This window comes from Pipistrellus kuhlii, unplaced genomic scaffold (assembly GCF_014108245.1).
Source record: "Pipistrellus kuhlii isolate mPipKuh1 unplaced genomic scaffold, mPipKuh1.p scaffold_m20_p_20, whole genome shotgun sequence".
NCBI classification, from domain to species: Eukaryota; Metazoa; Chordata; class Mammalia; order Chiroptera; family Vespertilionidae; genus Pipistrellus; species Pipistrellus kuhlii.
In genome coordinates this window covers 13,186,539-13,193,092 of record NW_023425516.1, presented here as the reverse complement: position 1 = coordinate 13,193,092, position 6,554 = coordinate 13,186,539, and positions in this window count along the sequence as shown.

Genomic DNA, 6,554 nt, shown 5'->3' with positions numbered 1-6,554 from the left:
TGCATGTCTTACAAGGTGACTTGACTCAGCACTTGGTTCTCTGCTGCCAGTTTCAGGACTGGAACTCCACAAATGATGCTGACTTTGTATAGAACGATTTGGCTAAAAGAGAAAACGCTACATTATCATTTTGAACTGGTTCAGCTTGTTCTTCATTTTACAAAAAGAATCACTTAAAAGCACTAATTACAATTGATTTATATAATTAAATGGATTCTTTTTGTGTTGGTACTCCAGCAAAGTAATTGAAGCCACAAGACACTTTGTGTTTTTAAAAAACAAAATATTTTGAAGATGTTAAAGTGCTCAAAGGGACTGATTTTAATAAGGCAGTTTAGGTCAATTTTTAAATAACAGTGCCTTTCTATTTGAAACATGGCACTGGCTAAGTGATCTTACATTTTGTAGCCTATAAACAAAGTCCCTTAAAGCAAAGGAAACTTCTTCAAAGTGCTGCAGCACTGCATCAGTATTTATATAACAATTAGATGCCCAATGCACGAAATTCGTGCAAAATTAGACCTTTGCTGCCTCGGCCCTTGCAGCCCCAGCTGCCTCCGATTTGTCCGGAAGGTTTCTGGACAATGGTTTGGCTGTTTAGTCCATTTGCATATTACGCTTTTATTATACAATAACATTATTATAGATACATTTGTTAAAGGTCCATCCCATAATGCATGGCCTTCCTAGGATTACTGACAGTCTCCATCAGTAGATATTTACTGTCAAGTTACAGCCACGTCAGAGAGTATGATCCATGTCATGAATATCCCAGGACGTGAGGATGTGATTAAAAGTAATTTTAAAGTTAGACATTTATCAGATGAGCTCATTATGATTATTCTCTTTATAACTGGTAAAAGCAAAAATTTTAAACATGTACTCAGCCCAAACTAAACAAGTTCACAGGGCTTTCAGCAAAAAGGCTGCTAAAAAACATGAGGCCAGTCCACAGAGCACCTAGGAATTACATTTCCACTGTCATCCTATTTGTTTCTGTATTTTTCCTCGCTTAACACCTTCCTCGATGTAATGATTGTTTCTTCCTGTTATGAGGCATAGACTCATGGAGATCAGTCATTATACCTCAGATCTAAGCTTTTTATTTTCAAATAAAGGCCACCTTACTGCCAAACATTCTCTTCTGCAACCTTCCATATGCCTAATGGGATTAATGATATAACTGACTTGAAGCAAAGTAGCACCTTATTTTATGTACCTTCCCTGACTGTCTTTGATTAATGAAGCTAATCACCTCACCCCATATTTTTAACTCAAGCATATGGAAGGAGACTTGTTCTCACTTTCATAGAAGTTTGTCTTCCTCTGATATGTTTTTGTTCAGATCCCCTAATTCTAAGGCATTTGCCAAGGGACTATCTCTAAGCTATGTGCTGGCCAGCAGCTTCTGTCTGCTGCATCTTTACCCCTTTTCCCACACCCTCAAAGGACCTGTTGCTGATTCTACCTTATAAAGCAAAGTTGTGTTTCAGAGAACAAAGGGAGACCTAAGGAGTCTCTAGAATCTTTGCACATGATGGTGATGATCAAAAAGAAAACATCTACCTATAAAGCAGTGGTCACCAACCTTTCAGACCTCATGGACCACCAGTGGTCTGTGGACCACCGGTTGGCGACCACTGCTCTAGAGACACTCAGAGGTGCCCAGGCTGGGGTTGGGTGTTGGGGGCTTTGGTACAACAAGATCAGTGAACTCATCCCCCTTGCTAGGTGGGACCCATAAGACATTTTATTTCCACTTTTGAGTTGAAAACAAACTGTGCCTTCAAAACAGTGGCTTTTCTAACTTTAGGTTGATTATATGTTAAATGTGCTACTAACTTTAAAAAAGGTGCATTCTCCAGAGGAAACTATTTCTAATATGCAGTGATTTGTAACTTAGCAGTGGGGTTGTCTTTTTTGCATTATGTATGAAAAGAGGCCTGAATTTAACTTAGGTGGCAAGAAATACAGAAGTGTGTTTTAATTTCTCTTAACTTCTTTTTATGAGTATGTAATTTTAAGTGCACACTACACCAATTTAGTAAAAAGCTTATAGTTTGCCTACACAGACCTTGTCTGCAGAATTTTTAAAGTTAGCAATGTTGTTGAGCATCTTCAGCTCTGATGGATGAAATGTCTTATGTACAGAATCATGATCTAGTCATTAAAAGTGACCATGAGAAGGTGGGCTTTTTCAGAGTCTTTATCAGAACAGCTCTTATGCTCCATGCCTCCAACTTAACAATGACCATATTCCATAAAATAAAATGTGAAGTTTTTAAATCAACTTTGCTCTCCTACACAGTCATTTTCAAATAGTTGATAAAGGGGAATCCTCCTTGTTGAGTCATCTTGCATACGGCCTTTCCTGCCACATTCAGCCTACATAAAAAAGCTTCCTTCTTGAAACCTTCATCTCATCTGACAGAGTACTCTTCTGATCTGTCTCCTACCTCTTTGCCCCTCTGCAGAACTGTTTAGATCAGGTCTCGGCAAACTATAAAGGGCCCCAGAATGTAAATGTTTAGGGTCACAGACCAAACTATGTCACAACTACTCCACAATCAGCACAAAACAGCCAAAGACCATACAGTAAGTGGCTATGGCTCTGGCCGGTATGCTCAGTGGTTAGGGCATTGGCTCATGAACCAAAGGGTCACAGGTTTGATTCCCAGTCAACGGCACATACCTGGGTTGCAGGTTCAATCCCTCATGGGACCATGCAGGAGGCAGCCAATAATTCTCATCATTGATGTTTCTCTCTCTCCTCCTCCCTCTCTGAAATCAATAAAGATCTTTTTTTTATAACACACACAAAAAAGCACAAGTGCTGTAAATGGAATTGCCTGGCTTATACCATACACATTTCTGCAGTCTTTATGGAATCTGCACCCAAAGGTTTCCTTTGTTCCAATTGTTTTTTTGTTGTTGCTTTTTGTTTGTTTGTTTTTTTAATCCTCACCCCAGGATTATTTTTCCATTAATTTTTTTAGAGAGTGGAAGAGAGAAGGAAGGACAGAGAAAAACTAACACATCGTTTGGTTACCTCCTGCACGAGGTAATTGGTCAAGGCTCGTGCAGGAGGCAACCGATCAATGTGTCTCTCTCACATTGATGTTTTTCTCTCTAGCTCTTTCCCTCGCTCTTCCACTCTCTAAAAATCAATGAAAAAATATCCTCAGGTGAGGATTAACAAAAAAAGAAAAGAAACATCAATGATGAGAATCATTAATAGGCTGCCTCCTACACAATCCCCCTACTGGGGATCAAGCCCACAACACGGGCATATGCCTTGTCCAGGAATCGAACTGTGACCTCCTGGTTCATAGGTCGATGTTCAACCACTGAACCATACTGGCTGGGCAGGCCTTCTTTTTTAAAAATTCTAGTTAGGGAGAGTTTTAGTCCCAGAAGTGTACTTCTTTCTTCTTCCTGAAGCCAAACACACAGTCTTGTTTGGTCGAACTCAGGCCTGGGGGCCCCACTCTTACTAGTGTTTATTTTAGGAATGGGCATGTAACCCAATGGGGTGGGGATAGGAAGAGGCATCTCATAAGGTTTCTGGAGGAAGTGCTCTTTGTCCTTAAAAGGGGACACAGTGCTCTGGCTGGAATGGCTCGGTTGGCTGGGCTTTGTCCAGTGCACAAAAGGTCTCTGGTTTAATTACGAGTCAGGGCTCTCTAAAAATTAATGGAAGAATATCTTCAGGTGACGATTTTTTTAAAAAGAGAGAGAAAAGAAGGAAATTCTGCCATATCAACTTAGCTCGATCCCCAGTGGAGGACATGCGGAAGGCAGTGATCAGTTTCACTCTCACATCCTGAGCTGCCTTATAAGACTTCGTACTATGGGAAATGACAAATGCCCTTACTGCTTAAACTAATTTGAGTCAGAGTTACTAATTATTGCAGCAGAAAGTTTGCCTGGTTAACATGGCTATACAGTGAATCCCTGGTGAGTAAACTTTTGTAAGATCCCTGAATCATTAGTATTACAAGTATAGACCGATCTGATGGCCTAATCCAAGGAGGGCCTCTGCCCTAAGTCATAACTGCTTTTTAAAATATATATATATATTTTCACAGAGAGGAAGGGAGAGGGATAGAGAGCAAGAAACATCGATGAGAGAGACATTGACCAGCTGGCATAACTGCTGTTTGAATAGACTTTGCACAAAATATTGAGTGAGAGGCTTCTAGGTGACCTGCAATATATTTCCTCCCTGAAATCAATAGAAATACATTTTTTTTAAAAAAAAAAAAAGGAGATTTTGCCAAAACCGGTTTGGCTCAGTGGATAGAGAGAGCGTCAGCCTGCGGACTGAAGGGTCCCGGGTTCGATTCTGGTCAAGGGCATGTACCTTGGTTGCAGGCACATCCCCAGTAGGAGGTGAGCAAGAGGCAGCTGATCGATGATTCTCTCTCATCAATATTTCTAACTCTCTATCCCTCTCCTTTCCTCTCTGTAAAAAATAAATAAAATATATTAAAAAGAGAGATTTTATATGTATAGAAATTAGAGTACAATGAAGAGAATTATAAGGTATGTTCTCCCTCAAGTGGAAATGATGATCACTCATAACATGTAAGCATCAAGTCTAGGTTGTTTTTAGGCAAAGACTTCTAGTTCTGGCTCTGTTACAGAATGACCATCTGCCTCCCATTATGGTACTTAAGTTATATGACATAAATGGTATGGTTATTGATTAAAAATTATTTTATACTTTGATTCAAACTATTACTTAAATGGCAGGGTCTCTCACCCTAGCCAGTTTTTCTCAATGGTTAGAGCATTGACCTGCAGACCAAAGGGTTTAATTCCTGGTCAATGGCATATATCTCAGTTACAGGCTTGATCCCTGGCCCTGGTTGGGGCATGTGCAGGAGGCAAACAGTGGATGTGTCTCTCTCACATAGATGTTTCTCTCTGTGTGTGTCTCCCCCTTCCTTCCACACTCTCTAAAAATCAATGGAAAAAAATATCTTTGGGTGAGGATTAACCAAAAAAGAAAGAAAAGAATCAAATGGAGATTTTTCTCCCCACTCTCACCAACTCATTTTAAGATTTACACACTTTTTTAAAAGTAGAGTGTTTGCATATATATATGTTGTTGTTTTTTTGTTTTTTTCACTGATTTCAGAGAGGAAGGGAGAGAGAGAAAGAGATAGAAACATCAATGATGAGAGAGAATCATTGATCCGATGCCTCCTGCATGTCCCCTACTCGGGATCGAATCCACAACCCAGGCATGTGTCCTTGACTGGAATCAAACCTGGGACCTTTCAGTCCGCAGGCTGATGCTCTATTCACTGAGCCAAACCAGGTAGGGCAAAATCTACACAACTTTTAGAGTATGGAGGTAAAAGCCCAGGAAAAAGCTGAATGATAATCGAAAACACATAAATGATGCTCAGTAGGTGCAAGGCACTATTCTAAGCACTTGACATATATTTACTTGTTTAATAATGCATGAAGCATGGATGGAATGATGAAGTAACTGGCCCAAGGTCACTCAGTTAGTCAATTGACTGAGCCAGCATTTGAACTCAGGCAGTCCAGCTTCAAATTCTGAGCTACTCAAATTGTACCCGAGACATATATTATGAAAGTATTTTGGGGATTGGTGAAAACGTGCTGATGTTGAGTCACAAAAGGCACTAGGCCAGGACCATTTAGTTAACCCTAGGATGGACATTATCACCCTAATATGTTCAACTTAGAGGGTAGGGGGTAGGCAAAGGGCCAAAATGAAATTCCACTGACAGAGAGATCTACATAAGAGTTTGCCGAAATCAGTTTGGCTCAATGGATAGAGCGTCAGGTTGGGAACTGAAGGGACCCGGGTTCGATTCCGGTCAAGGGCATGTACCTTGGTTGCGGGCATATCCCCAGTAGGGGGTGTGCAAGAGGCAGCTGATCGATGACTCTCTCTCATCGATGTTTCTAGCACTCTCTCTCTCTCCCTCTCTGTACAAAAATCAATAAAATATATATATTTTAAAAAAGAGTTTGTACTGCCTTTGAGGATGTGCTTACTTGCCTGTCCAGTTCCTGGGGTGGTATTATCAATGATCGGGCACCAGTAGCCTAAAGGTTTATTTGAGCATCAACTCAAGGCCACGAATTGTGCTAGGCCCAGAGTTCAACAGGAGAGACAAGATCCCCACTTTCTTAAAATTTACATTCTAACCCAAATGGTGGTTGAGTGTCGACCTATGAACAGGAGGTCACAGGTCAGTGCACATGCCCTTATTTCAGACTCAAATCCCCCAGTGGAGGATATGCAGGAGACAGCCAATCCATAATTCTCTCTCATCATCGATGTTTCTATCCCTCTCTCTTCCTCTCTGAAATCAATAAAAATATAAACGAGAGGGGAGTGAAAGAGTAACTCGGAGAACGAAGCTGAACCCCAGCAGTCAAGCTCTTAAGGCCACGCCCAAGATACGTCTGTATTTTATTTGCATTAATTCAGCGCCAATGATGACATTACCTCAGGCTGTACTTCCTAGATTACTTAATCCTGTTCATCCAACCTTCACAACCCCACT